At 38.4% G+C, this 15864-nt stretch overlaps 1 protein-coding gene across 6 annotated transcripts in view; it reads left to right on the top strand.

Annotated features, from left to right (window-relative positions):
• The window catches only part of EYA1 (EYA transcriptional coactivator and phosphatase 1), a 330700-nt gene that overhangs the window by 215677 nt on the left and 99159 nt on the right, over positions 1 to 15864 (top strand). The window lies entirely within an intron of this gene.

The following is a 15864-nucleotide window of genomic DNA, read 5'->3' as shown; positions in this document are numbered from 1 at the left end:
AAAATTAATTAATGATCTTTAAAAAATTTTGCAGCACACCTAAGATCCTCTCATGGTACACTATTGGAAAATCACTGCTATGGGCCGAGGGTTAATTTCTAAAATAGAACGTGGTATAAGTGGTCCGTGACGATGGCACATGGACTTAGCTTAGAGGTTGGACACCTCCTGCAGTCTAGCTCTGCAATCACCTGCTCTCGGGGCTTCAGTTTCCATGTTCATAACATCGAGAGGTCAGAGGGATGATCTATAAGGTTCTTTTCAAAAAGCTCTAAAACTTTTTGTGAAGCTGTTTCTTCCTTTTTGTTTTCTATCAACTAAAAAAGGAATGAAGTCATCAAAAGTCAGCCAACTAAGAGATTGTGATGGGGTATATACTAAAAACTCCAGTACCCAGTGTTACCAACTGACTTTTCCAAAAGGGCTGTTTGCTTTCTATTATGGGGTAGAGGATGGAGGGAGGCAATCATAGTTCTAGAAATAAAGTATGTGGTATGTGTTGACTAAATGATTTGCTAAAGACCAGTAAAGCAGATGTATAGCCACCCAATGAATCTTCAAAATAATGCTTCCAAGAATATGTCCCTGGATTCTGTTTTTGAAACTACAGGCAAAACATAAGTGCAAGTTAAATGGAATGACAGCTGAAGTTTTTATTATCAACACTGTTTTTAAGTATACACGGGCATTATTTGTAATTAGCATATTAAAATATCATGTAAATGCATCTATAAAGCACTTGGGAGTTGTTTCCACATAAGCATTTTGCCAGTATCTTAGTTTTATGCAGATCAGTTTAACAAATCATATTCAGCATCCAAATATGTGCTAAGCCATAGTTGAATTAAATCCCTGATTACCACTTTTTGATTTGAAGGGGTTCTTTTTAATAGTTTTTATCTTTTTCATATCTTTTATTTATTTTATTAATAATGTTTTTTGCAGGGCGGTGCCTGTGGCTCAAGGAGTAGGGCGCCAGTCCCATATGCTGGAGGTGGTGGGTTCAAACCCAGCCCCGGCCAAAAACCACAAAAAAAAAATAAATAAATAAAAATAATGTTTTTTGCAGATAAATTAATATATACAAAGAATCAAAAATAATTATGGTCCTATATCTCATACATTTATTATAATTTTAATATATATTCTTCCTGATATTTAGTATAGGATCATAGAATGTAATATATTATTGTAACCTGCTATTTTCAGTACAGTGTCCTGTAAATCTCTTTTCACATCAGTAACTGCAGTTCTATAATATCATTTTAATGCTTGTGTGGTATTTGAAGTTATGTCTTATTTAATTCCTTATTATTGGACGTCTAGAGCAATGCTAGGCATATCTTATCTACATGTTTAATTATTTCCTTAGGATAAGTTTAAGTGTAGGATTTCTAAGTAAACTGTTTATACTTTTTTAAGGATTTCTTCTATATTTACACAAGGAATAGCTGTGTAATAGATTGCACACACTGGATAATATCTTATTGTTTTAAAACATTTTTTAAAAACTGAGGAGAAAATATTTTTTCTTTTTTTGAATAGTGATGTTCATCTTTGTCTTATTACATTAACTATCTGAACCTTTTATAGTGTTTCATACATATATTTTCCATTTATGATTCTTAAGGTTTTTAGGTTTTTTCCTATATGGCAAACTAGACTTTATGTGACAAGATCTATTAATCTTTTCATATTTGATTTTGCCATTAGTTCCCGAATTATAAAATTTGATATGTTTAGTGGTCACTCTTATAACATGTAGAACATATCACTGGAAGGGTAGTATTCCCCCCCCCCTTTTTATTACATCATAGCTGTGTACATTAATGCAATCATGGGGTACAATGTGCTGGTTTTATATACAACTTGAAATATTTGCATCAAACTGGTTAACATAGCCTTCATGGCATTTTCTTTTTTTTTTGTAGAGACAGAGTCTCACTGTACCACCCTCGGGTAGAGTGCCGTGGCGTCACATGGCTCATAGCAACCTCGAACTCTTGGGCTTACACAATTCTCTTGCCTAAGCCTCCCGAGCAGCTGGGACTACAGGCACATGCCACAATGGCATTGTCTTAGTTATAGTGTTAAGACATTTATATTCTACATTTAGTAAATTTCACAAGTACCCTTGTAAAATGCACCGTAGGTGTAATCCCACCAATCACCCTCCCTCTGCCCATCCTCCCCCTCCCCTCCCTTTCCCCTTTCCTTGTATTCTTGGGCTATAATCGGGTTATAGCTTTCGTATGAAAGCTATAAATTAGTTTCAGAGTAGGGCTGAGTACATTGGATACTTTTTCTTCCATTCTTGAGATACTTAGCTAAGATGAATATGTTCCAGCTCCATTCAGGTAAACATGAAAGAGGTAAAAATCTCTATCTTTTTTTAAGGCTGCATAATATTCTATGGTGTACATATACCACAGTTTATTAATCCATTCGTGGAAGGGTAGTATTTTTAAGCTGCCTTGGAAAAGAACTGTTTCTACACATGCTGAATATCAATTGAGTAAAGTGATAGACCAAAAAGGGATGGAAAGACTTCATTAATGAACTTAATAGTTCTAGGCTCTAGTAATGAAAGGGATCACGTGGCAGAAAAGCTCTGTTTGCTCATAGAACTTTTGTTCTTGTCAAGGATAGGGGCAGTAGATAAGCAACCAAATCAATTATGCAACTGCAGATTCCTCCAGGAGCTGTGAGGGGAGTAAACCCTCCATGGTGGGTCCTCTGGTCCTCCAAGTATCCAGGTCTTCTTGAGGAGAAGGGGACCCTGAGGAGGCAGAGGACGTGTCCTCCCTAGAGCAGAGCTACACAATGTGGGGTACCTGGGCCTGATCCCATCCTCAGCCTCGTGGTCCACCATCAGCTAAGGATAGAAATTGAGACCATTTAGAAACTTGCATAGTCAGTCAATAGGAAATTTTATGTTTGTTAAATTTCATAATAATTTTTTAAGATGAGACGTGAACTCTTCCTCTTTATTCCATTTTTAAAGAAATGCTTTACTATTATATTTTGCTCAGTTGTTAGTTTGTGAAGGATGAGGGGAAAAAACTGGTCCTGAACCTCAGATAGTTTGAGAAATGTTGCACTTGAGAGTTACTTTTCTTTCTTGCTCTTCTCCTAGATCAAAAGCTGTGCAGTAGAAACAGTTTGTAAAAACACTAACCAGCTATCAGGGGACAGGACGGTGCTAGAATAAAGAAGAATGGCGGGAGGCTGAGGCAAGAGAATCGCGGAAGCCCAAGAGTTAGAGGTTGCTGTGAGCTGTGTGACGCCACGGCACTCTACCCGAGGGCGGTACAGTGAGACTCTGTCTCTACAAAAAAAAAAAAAAAGAAGAAGAATGGAAATGAAAGAGAAAAGGAAATTAATTTGGGGACAATTGCAGATTATTTTGAAAAGAGATGAGAATATGTGGAGGACTAGAAAGGCATTGCTTTTCTATCCATGGGTTCTGTTGTGTCTGGTCTTTCTGGATATTATCTTAAAACTTGTGGAGTGTTTATGTACATCCCCTAGGTGAATAGCCTTTCATGTGGGATTTTAGAACCCGTCTTCTGTGACTGAGATATTACCTTTCTGGGTATTTCTATAACAGTCTTTCAATTGTAGATTATTGGATATACAGGTTGAGCATCTCTAATCCAAAAAATCTGAAATTTTTGAAACTTTTTAAATGCTGACATGATGATCAAAGGAAATGTTCATTGAAGCATTTAAGATTTTGGATTTTTGGATTAGGGATACTCATCCAGAATATAATGCAAATGTTAAAAAAATTGAAAAAAAGTCTGAAATCCAAAATATTTCTGGTTTCTAGCATTTCAGATAAGAGATGTTCAACCTGTAATATGATTTTCGTATATCAAGCCAAATAATATGCTATTAACTGGAAGCTTCACTTCCCAATATGATTATATATAGTGATAAATGTACAATTTGCTGTAGAATGTATACGGCCAGATTTAGGTACATAATTCTAATTAATATGTATTTCTTAGATATAAATGCAATATGAAAACTGCTTCATCATTATTCAGTTGTGTGCCTAGTTGTGGGAGTCTCTTGATCTTTGAAAGTCTTTTTTTTTTTATTATTAATTTGAGACAGAGTCTTCTTCTGTTGCTCTGGGTAGAGTGCAGTAGCGTCATAGCTCAGTCGTAGCTCACAGCAACTTCAAGCTCCTGAACTTGAGCAAACCTCTTGCCTCTTGCCTCCCAAGTAGCTGGGACTAAAGGTGCCTGCCACAATGCCCAGCTGTTTTTTCTTTTTAGAGATGGGGGTCTCTTCCTCAGGCTGGTCTCAAACTCTGAGTTCAAGCAATCCACTCACCTCGGCTACCCAAAGTTCTAGGATTACAGGTATGAGCCACTGCGCCCAGCTTGAATGTCTTTTCAGTATTTTTTTTTAATATAGTAACATACTATATTAATTGTATTTTCACAATTCTCTGAATTCTGTTAATCCTTAATGAATAATGGTAATTTTTGCTATTATCAGTTTCATCTTATAGCTATTAAAAGTTCTTAAAATCCTTTACAAGGGTACATGTGAAATTTACTAAGTGTAGAATATAAATGTCTTAACACAATAACTAAGAAAATGCCGTGAAGGCTATGTTAACCAGTTTGATGAAAATATTTCAAGTTGTATATAAAACCAGCACATTGTACCCCATGATTGCCTTAATGTAAACAGCTATGATTTAATTTAAAAAAAAAAAAAAAACCCATGGCCCAAAAATTCTTGGGGAGAAAGAGTTGAGAAATTTCTCAGATGTTCTTACTTGGTGCTCTGTGACATTAAATTTCTCTACCACCAAAAAAAAAGTTCTTAAAATCCTGAATGAGAATGTATTTATTTTTGTGATCTGGGTATATTCTTGCGTAGCATTATTCCTTAAAATATAAGGTATGATAATTAATTATTAAAATATAAGGTACAATGATTAATTATTCAGAGATTAAGCTGCTAGAACTTAATAATATCAGAATTTCATAGTAATAGAATAAATATTCTAGTAGCCCATCTAACTCCATCTTCAATGTGATGTGTATGCTACCCGCTGGGTGTCATGCTGAGTAATTTAGAGAACATTTACGATGATCACTACACCTAAGTTATAGTACCTATAGGAGTGGCTCTCAGAAAAAAACTACCAAAAAAAAAAAGCCACGTTCTTCAGACTTAGAAGAATTAAACTAAAGATATAGTGACATCTTTCCCCCGGGGTAAAACAGGTTCTGGATTCCGACTTTCTGTCTGTGGTTCTGCTGTTGTCTGGGCCTTCAATAAGCAACTCGACTTCTTCACATTTCTCTTTTCTAACTGGACATGGGATCATGTCTATTCCCTGAGATTTCATTGTGATTATACGTGTAAATAACTCTGACCAACATATGGTATATAGTAAGAACTCAGATGCTTATTTTCATTTTTACTGTTTCCATTGTGATGATGATGTGGTTACTATTATTTTAATTATGACGGTCCAGCTTTCTGGAATAGTTTCAGATTAGGAAGCATTATCTAAATGCTCTCTCTCTTCCATTTCCCAAGGGAAGAACAGGTATATATGAGAAATATAATTTAAAATTTAATATGCATGATACCATGAAAATGTATTTAAAATCTTTTACCATCAAAGAGAACTTTGAGAACCCAGTACCAGATAAGCATAGCAAAAAAAAAAAAAAAAAGCCAAATGGAATTAATGAGCTGGCATGGAAAGAAAATTAGTACCAAAAAATGTCAGGCTTTTTGTACCTGACACCAAAAAAAAAAAAAAAAGAGGAAGACAAACAAAGAGAAAGCAGCGGGGAGTGTGAAGAGAGAGAGGAAGTTGCACTGGCAGCGGTGGGGATGGGGTGCTGGAAGGCGGGAGGGGTGGGACGCACAGGAGAGCCAGTGACAAAGAAACCCAGCTCTGCAGTGGTGGGAGAGACGTATCAACCAAGCATGGTGCCCCAAGTGTCTCTACTTTGGGTGCCAGGAGAAAGTGGAGAAACAGGAGATGACAGCCTGACGTCAAATGGTTTAGTTCAGAAGATTAGGGAAGACATGGGAAGGTGCCAAGCTATGCCGAGGAGAGATGGAAAACTCTGGTGCCCATACAACAATGTAAAGTAACCTCTGACATTTATTGAGCACTTCGTATATGCCAAGAATTTTAGTTATTTCCTATGTAACATCGCATTTAATTTTCACAGTGACCCTGAACAGTGGCATTAAAGGTTAAGACCATGTAAATGCTAAAGATATTGCATAAAAGTAGCAATTCAGCTGGTTTGTATGGTATCAATGGTTACTCAAGGATGGCTACTCAGAATCAAAACAGAGAAAGGTTTAGAACTGACCCTGTTGTATTGTACATACACCTAAGTTATAGTACCTCCAGGAGTGGCTCTCAGAAAAAAACTACCAAAAAAAAAAAAAAGGCCACAAAATATAGTTGCCTGTAGTGTTTAAATTTTCTGAAAAGTCAATGTGACCATTAAAACCAAGACATTACATTATATAGCTAGTTATACAACTAGCCAAACACAGCCGATGAAGCTCTAGAAAAAAGTTTTAGAAAATTCATTTCTGAACACTGTCAGTGCTTAAACACTTTCACAGCCCTTAAAGAGCAGAGTTGGCAATCCATGGCCGTTTCGCCACTGGCCTGGTAAGCCGCCAGACTGACTTGGTGTCCTTGTTTGGTTCAGGTGATCCTGCTGGTCTCTTCCAGCTCCAACATGCAATGTTTCCGTCATGCCAGGCAGGAATCTGTGAATTCAACACATGCCATTTTCAGCCAAACAAGGATCAGATTTTTGTTTTGCATGCACTAATACTAAAATTCCATGAAATAAAACCACGGTGATTGGGAAATCTGATTGCTTTCACCTATACTGCAAAATCACTGGAAAATTCTGTTTCTGCTTTAATTATTGCATTTGTACATCCAGGAAAGAAACACCTCTTGGGGGCAGGACACAATTATAAGAGGTGCTGTACCTAACAAATGCAACCAATGTATTTTTTGTACCCTCAGTAATTCCCCAACAATTAAAAAAAAAAAAAAAAAGAAGAAAGAAAAGAAACTTAAGTTCAACAGAGAAAGACGAAATGTTCTGATTCATACACAGCTATAGAGTTCACTCTGAGGAACTGAAGACCTTGCTTATTCGTTTTTTGCTGTTTTCCTGGTGTTCCCCAGCATTCGCCTGAGTGTTTTGGGAGGAAGTTCTGGAAGGGTCTCAGGAGGATTTTCTTCACACACCATTGACAAACCTGATGCAAATGAGTTAGCTGGATGGGTGGGTGTGGACGGACAGAGAGCTCCTGGAGACCCCGGGGTCAGTTGGGCAGAAAACATGTTTTCACCAATCACAGGACACTGGCCGAGAGTGTGAAAGAGGGTGTATTGAGTGAGTGTGTGCACACTCAGGTGCGTGCTTAAAGGTTAAGAACACTGTTTAGGAGAAGCTGCTTTAGCTCTTGATTTACTGATTGCTTTTATGGAATATCTGCCTGCGTATTATAAAACAACTTTTATTCTCATTTTATGTAAAAGAGACAACTAACTTGAAAATTAAGCTTTGAGTTATTTTTTTTAATGCAAGATCTGACCCCCTATTGCTGGTATCAGCATTTAACTCCATGTATAACATAAACTGATAACAGAAAAAAATAAACTGATGCCAAATCATATGAAGAAAATGAAATTGTGTTTAGCAATCCATTTGAGGAAAAGACACGTATAATTCACTTGCAAAAGACTTCCACACACAATTAAAATGTAGTTGTGTCATTTAACTGGTTAAGCCTCAGCTTTGAGGAGAACCAGCTTTCCATAATAGCTTAGTTCTTTTGATTCTAGACTGTTGAAGGTAGTGACCGTCTTTATTCACGTTTTTATCTTTAGTATTTAACATTTTATCTAAAATACACAAATGTTTGTTATAAGTGGAGAAAATCCATGATCACAATGAGAGTTAGAAATTAAGATTCATTAAAGGATCCTAGTTCATTTGGGGACATGCATTTGAAATTTAGCATAATAAAAATTTCATTTGATTTATTACCATGTGTTAAAAGCAGCCTTCCCTGGTGTTCATTCTAGTGGATGGAGCTGGCTGGGGACTGCAGAATCATCACCATGGTGGTATAGAATGCCTTTCTGAGAGTTTTACTGCCGCAGAATAGCAATGACAGAATGGGACGTTCCTGCCATTCTGCACAGGGAAGGTGTCAGGACTTGCCTTGATAGATGGGGCACACAGATGCTCGTGTACTAAAGACAGAGGGCCCTAGAAACACCACTTTGTTTATTTTCCTTTAGGCTTTATTGCGCTCCCTTAAAGAAGAAAATAACAGAAATTCTCACTCTTTGGATATAACATTTGTTCTGCTAAAGAGATTGGGTTCAAACCGGGGAGGAGAAACAATAATTCAGGGCAGAGATTTGTTACAGGGTGTGTGAAAGGGACACAGCTCCTTCCCCCATCGTGACCTCCATGTCTGTGGCTCGTGATGAAGTGGGAAGGAACTAATACAGCGGTTCTCAACCTGTGGGTCGCGACCCACAGGAACTGTATTAAAGGGCCGCAGCTTTAGGAAGGTTGAGAACCACTGACCTAATAACATCACCCAAATTTCCTTTGACCTACTTTTCTGTAGCTTTGCAGATTTTTGCCTGAATTATTTCAGATTATTAGTCATTTAGAACTGTAAAATTGCTTAGCAAAATGTACTACTATACTTTTAAGGTTTTCTTTCTGTATAAAAATGATTTTTTTTCAAAAGGACTGACTCTAAAAATGTGTGGTTTTAGGAAAATATATATTAAACTTATTTTTATAATCTGCTATGATAAAGCATTAGAGATTTGTACTTTCTGGGATAAAATGACATACAGAGTTAGAGTTGGAAAATCACTATTGCATCTTGTACCCCTGTTCAGAATTTCCCCTTAATGGCTTTGTCAGTCTACTGATATTTGTTTTTTAGTTCTTGGCCTTTTTTATACTGTAGAATGTTTTTTTTTTTTTTTTGTAGAGACAAAGTCTCACTTTGTGACCCTCGGTAGAGTGCAGTGGCCTCACACAGCTCACAGCAACCTCCAGCTTAAGTGATTCTCTTGCCTCAGCCTCCCGAGTAGCTGGGACTACAGGCGCCCGCCACAACGCCTGGCTATGTAGAATGTTTTTTAAGTTGATTTTTTTTAAAGTGATATTTTTGGTTCAGTTCTTTTGGTATCTTTTGTTATTTTAAGTATTGACAATTGGATGAAAATCTCTCGAAACCCAGGGATAGCAATAGTTAGTGATCAATACCAATTTTATTGTCTCCATGAGTTGTTTTGGTTAAAATATACCAAGAAAGATAAGCCTGTAGTCTTTGACATCCTTCATACGTAAGCTAAAAATTCTCTCTGGACATAAAAGCTATTACTGGGATAAAAAGGGAAACCTGGCCATTTAAAATCTGTCTTCTAAGGAAGGGGAAAAACCCTGCTTTTATATAGCCCATCTGGCCTGTGGAGGCTTTTCTCTAGGGACCTGTGGTAACTTCTGCCACATAGATTGAGCTTGTTGATGGACATAGCCCATGGCAAAGAGGCCAGGGAAGGAAAGCAAATGGACTTCTGTGAAAATACACGAGGGACAAACAGCATCCTGCTTGCCGAGTAAGTGCTAGAAAATGCCCTAAAACCTAGGAAGTACAGACAGGCCCCAGCAGGTTCCAGCATTCTTACGTTGGCTGGGATTCTGGGTTTTAATGTGAGCCCTTGTTCTCTGTGAAGTAGACCTTTGACCTACATGTTACTCCTTTTAAAAAAAAATTTTTTTTTAAGGTTTTTTTTTTTTGAAATTAATAGCTGGTCACCAGATGAAATCACACACAAAGCTTTGATTTGATATTTTAAGTCATGTTATGAATTGACATAGACTGTGTTCTGAACTGTGGAAAAGTAATGGCGATTTATTAATAAAAGTTTTAGGGGGTGGTTTGTTTAAAAGCTACAGTTGCTTTGCTCCAATAGAACCAGGTGGCCTGTGCAGGGTCTTCTTACAAGACTGTTTCTTGTTTGTTATGGTTGAGAAAGCCGCACCCTTTCACTGCAGGGACCCCTGACAGTGACAACAAAAAGCAAAATCATTGTGGTACACTGTTCCTAGGACACTTTATATAATGTAAATGTAAATTTGCTCACGAAGAAGGGGCGTTACAGTGAAGAAGACTTTTAGAAATGAGATAGTTTGGTTTTTAATTCATTGATTAAATTTCTTAGATGTCATTATATCCACCCTCTGTGTTTTTTTTTAATTGTGTGACCAAAAATTAGTAACATTTCTTATACAATTCCCTTTCAACATTACTGATAAGAAAAAGCTAAAAAAAAAAAAAAAATAGATAAGGCATGGCAGAATCAAAAACAATTACCTGGAAGTGGAGACATTCCCTCTTAGATGAAGATAAGGAGCCTGCATGGCTTCATCTTATGATGATACTGGAAATAACCTCGGATGATGGATGTGGAAATATTCAACTGTAACTGTCCCCCCAAATCAGAGGATGTTATTGCACTCTGAACTTGAAGTTTTTCTTATGCAAGCAAAACTCTTGTTTTCGTTAATATACATGAGATAACTCCAAGATCTGAGCTAACAGAGTACACAGTGTCTTAGCAGGACTTCGTACCATGAGGTTAGCAGTATTCAGTTAGGGTGGTGATAGCCAGAATCACAAGGTTAATGTTCTACTGGGATACCTATATGGTGTGTATATGTGCAGTCCCCATACCATCTCTGGGGTTCAGGGGTATGCATAGCTCAAATGAGTGAGATTTTATGACCTGTTCAAAAATCCATGATTACTTAATCAACTTAACATTTTATTTGAGTTAAAGCTCTGCTGGATGTTTCCCCTGGAGGTTCAGAAATATTTTAACTCCTTTCAGAAGGGGCTTGAAGGTCCTGAATTTAATGTCTTCATAAAATTTAAATCTAAAATTATAATTATAAGCCAGTTTTTAAGAGATAACCCTTCATACACCATCTAGTTTTAAAGAAACCAGCAAAATGTATCCTCCATATAAAATCTGAGAAACAAAGTCAATTGTTATTTATTTTTCCTTTCCTTACTCTTTACTGCTGAACAAATAAAAAGTTGAGAGACTTTTTTTCTCCCCTGAAATCTTTTATGGGCCTCAGCTAGCCTTACAAATTGTTCCCCCCAACCACATACACACCAAAAAAAAAAAAAAAGAGAGAGAGAAAGAAAGAAAAGAAAAGCTATGGACACCCCCAGCCTTTCCTGTCCCTCCACCTGATTCTTTATGACACTTGCATGCACCCTGAGCCCTTTAGTCACCTACCACGTGGGATTGAAACTCTCAAGTGATATTGCTGGCTCCCACTAGGTGATATCCCGGATGAAGGCCTTCAGTCAGACATGGCTTGTCCAGCTCTGTATGAGGGTACATGCAACAGATGAATTTAGGAAACTCATGGTCAGGATGGAAATAAGATTAAAGAGGACTTAATTTAGCATTGGGCTAAGGAAGAGATGAATTACATGGTATCAAGTGTTTAGTGGCTTTGAGTTCCCAGAAGGTACAATCAGGTGGAAGAGGAATAGTTGAGGAAAGATAAGGCTTGGGCTGTGCTGGTAGAAGGAGAAAATGTGGACGGATGGAGGGGAGCATTGAGTAACAGGAGCAAGACGAAGAGAAGTTTCCAGGGTAGCAGTGACCACATCCCTCGTTTACATAGCAGATTGTGCACAGGGTGCCTGGGCAGCATGTTCTGTTCCCCAGCGCCCAGCCCTCCTCTCCTGGCCCAGATAAACATGCATCCTTGCAGTTACAGTGGCTTCCAGCTCTCCCTGACTATCCTTGGAAGGAGAGTCAGAATCGTAACATTTCTGTGATGTTGAACATTTGGATTCTCAGATTTCTCAGTGAAAGAATGCCATTTCTTTTCCTGAGCTGTTTTTTTAAAGCAACGATCAAAAAGTTACCATCATCCACCAGCAGTCACCACTCCGGTCTCTGCCTCTCTATAAACCTTTCGCTCTCTGATCACTTTTTTTTGCATAGTTTACCCTCCTCTGTGCTAGGAGCACACTTCCTGCCCTTTCCTGTGACAGGTGTGGCTTCCTCCCCAGTCTAACTGGGTGTCTTCAGGCGTCATTCCCTGAGCAGCGCCCTGTCAGAGCTTGTGGCACCTAAATAGGTGAAGCAAGCTGATATTTCTCTCTCTTCACGAGCATGTGGGATTTTTAAATTTTCCACATGGTTAGACTCTGGCCTCCACTTCTGTTGCTCTCCAATAACCAGGACACTTGTAAAGAGTGCTGGGAGGTGCTAAGGGAACTAACTCGAAAAGTATTTTGTTTTATGATTAGAGAGACACAGAGGGTGCCCCCAAAAGGTATGCATGTTTTAAGAAAGGAAAAGGCTGTATGTTTGTAATGCTCAAGTCACATTTGACTCTGCACTTACAAGAGGAGCTCAGTGTGCCTCCTGTTCATCTTCTGTTAATTGGTATACATTGAGTATTACAAATGGAGTGCAGTTTTCCCTTTGTTAAAATGTGTATATATCTTTTGGTACTCTGTATAACCTGCCGACTCAGTATAAAAATTCTCAACTTTTGAAAGGGGGCTGTGGAAGGACGAGTAATGTTGTCTTGAGACATTCTGAAAGGAAAGATGTTCCAGTGTTCTGTTTTGGAAATGTCTCCCCTTCTATTTATATTTAAAAAAGGCTATCATTGGGCAGCGCCTGTGGCTCAAAGGAGTAGGGCGCTGGCCCTGTATGCCAGAGGCGGTGAGTTCAAACCCAGCCCTGGCCAAAACTACAAAACAAACCAAAAAAGGCTATGATTGTTCACAATAGCAAATTACTGGAATAGATAAGATTTTCCTTTGAACGGATGAGTGAGAAGGAACCCCCCACCACGCTTGGAGTGTAATTTAATTCCAAACTCTGCAAGAATTACTGAAGCCTCACTTGAACTAATTTCTGCCAAACTCCTTGATTGAGAAACAATGAGTTCTAAGCGGGAATTCTTTCTACTTTGGAGAATTTTCATAATAAAACGTAAAGTGAAGTATAGTGTTTTATCATAGGAAATGCTCCAGTTTATTTATCTGGAGGTGACTTTTCATGTAAACTCATTTTTGTGTAGGGAGGGAAATAAATAACTAATGTATTATTTTGATAAAAGAATTCTGAACATTAAGACTCATTCTGTGACCTAAAATTGTGAGTGAAAACTCGTGTACACCCAGGAGCAACTCAGTGGATTGATCCTGATGGAGGAAGGAGGTCGGTTTCTTCCTGGTCATGTCTTGGGCTGTCTCCTCTGTGGCCTCTACGTGCCAGGCTTAGGGTGCATGGACAGCCTTCCGTGCACAGTGTCCCTCTAGCCAGGCCTCCATGGAGTGGGAAGTGTGCTCCTGAGGCTTTCTTGGGAGAATGGCCATTGCTGTTTTGTCTTTGCTCAGTGGTGTTCTAAACTTGGGTGAAATCTATGTAGTGGTGTTGGCCCTGAAGTCTGCATCAGATTAGGGGGACCCTTTACTCTGTATGCTCTTTAGTGCAGCTCAAGAACCAAAAATACCGAGCACACATAGGCTCCAAGAAGCTTTATCTCAAAATGCTTGAAAAGTATAATTACTTTCTCAATGCAATAAGAAAGCTTATACTGGTTACATATTTTCGAAGCAATTCCTTAAACCCCTGAGTGGGTACTAAGATACAGCAGAACCCTAAATCAGGCATTTGGTAAACACATAGATTTTCAGGTCACACCTCAGTCCTCTGCCGCAACAAGACTGATTGCTGAGGTGGGGCCTAGGTGTGTGCCTTTTTACAAGCATCTCCTCATGATTCTGAGCCAGTTTGTCAGCCATAGGGTGGTAAACAAAGGAAATACTTTGAAGTCAAAAAACCTTCTTACTCTGAGAGGCAAGGTTTTGTAGACATCACAAGCTTCAACTCTGGCGCCAGATGCCCAGGATTGAATCTCAGCTCTGCCATCCTTTCTTAATAATAACCTCAAGCAGTTTTTCTTCATCTGTAAAATGGGATATAATAGTATCTGCCTCATGGGGTGGTTGCGAGGAATCAGTGAGTTACAACAGATAAAATGCTTTATTTGGACCTGGCTCAGTGTGAGCACTCAAAAAGTTGAAGTATTATTACTTCATTCTTGTCATTTCTGTTTAACCTCCAGTATACAGACTAAGTGTATACATATATTTAATCCTGTAGAATGATCTCTGGGAAAACGTGAGTGAATTTCAGAACTTCCCATGAAACAATGCAGACTAGAGTGAAAGGAGCCCAGAGAGCTCTGGGTAGTTCTTAACAACAGACCCCTGTTTGAGTTTTATTTTCATCTCATGGATACTGTATTACCTTAACCTTATCCAGTATTTCCTACTCTGCAAAATAATAATATTAATACTCTCCAGGATGCAGTAGAGATAAAGCATGAAGAAGAGGAGCATACTTCCTAATGTAGAGTGGGTGTTATCTATTTTTATTGTTACTGTATTTTGTATTTGGGGGATGTTTGTATGGGTTGAGTATGAATACCCAATTAATATTTATATAAACACCAAGAGGTTTGTTTTTTTAGCCAATGTTATGGGGAAAGGACTGATTAGTATTTATTAGTTTACTGGTTAAATAGTAATTAATTTAAAATATTAGTTACTTGTGGATACATGTGTATATGTCACACATAAATATATCGCAGAGATGGATAGACTGTTACATACAAACATGCAGCCTGGAGGTCAGTAGCTAAATAGATTCAGTGACTCAGGCTTAGGGGGGGAGAGGAGGATTTAGAGAGGCTTTGCTGGGGAATGGGATTTCCAGTCCATGATGAATTGGAGGAGTTAGATAGAGATCAGCTGGGGCAATGTAGCAAGACCCCATCTCTTACAAAAAAAAAATATATATAGTAGAATGGAAAAATTAGCCAGGTGTAGTGGTGCTAACCAGCAGTCCCAGATACTCAGGGGGCTGAGGCAGGAGGATCACTTGAGCCCAAGAACTCAAGGTTTCAATGAGCTATACTAAGGCAATTGCAGTCCAGCATGGGTGATAGAGTGGGACCCTGTCCCCCCAAAAAAGAAGTAAGAGCTGTAAGAAGTAGTATTAGGAAGATAGGTTCCCTAGTGTAGGGGTAAAATATACAGGATGTCCCAAAGGTTATCATTTATAGGAAATTGTAGCTAAGTGCACCTTTATTTACAAAATACTCATTATAAAATTTTACAAAATATTCTCTACATTCTGGCTATCTCTTTGTAAAAGTTTGTAATGAATATTTGGTAAATACAGGTACATTGAGCTACAATTTCCCATTTTCCCCATGTGTGGCGACTTCTGGGACACCTTGTAAATCTGGATGGCTTGGAGTTAGGGTGGCTGGGAAGAGACAAGGAATAAAAAAGACAGACCAGGCTAGACTACCTAAGCCTAATAAACCAGCCCTGATAAGGAGTTCGACTTTTCTTCCGATGGCAACAAAAAGCTGCTAAAGGCGACTTTTTGAAGCAGTGACAATTTCAGTCATACACATTAGAGAAAGATTTAACTGACTTTGTGGTGAAAGAACTGGACAGTGCCAGAAGATGGGGAGGACACCAGCAAAGGAGGCTGTGGCAGAAATCCTGTTGCTAGTGGCCTGGGTTCAGCAACTCTGTTTGCCTAAGTCCCACATGAAAACAGGTGGAACAGCCCTGCAAACTTGATTCTGGCGATTAAAAATTAAGATCGGCTGAGCCTGATTCTCTAGTATGAACACCTCTCCCTGAAGTAAGTTACATCCTTTTGGAAGT

Source organism: Nycticebus coucang, chromosome 13 (assembly GCF_027406575.1).
Source record: "Nycticebus coucang isolate mNycCou1 chromosome 13, mNycCou1.pri, whole genome shotgun sequence".
In the NCBI taxonomy this organism is placed as follows: Eukaryota; Metazoa; Chordata; class Mammalia; order Primates; family Lorisidae; genus Nycticebus; species Nycticebus coucang.
This window is presented reverse-complemented; position numbering and strand designations above follow the sequence as displayed.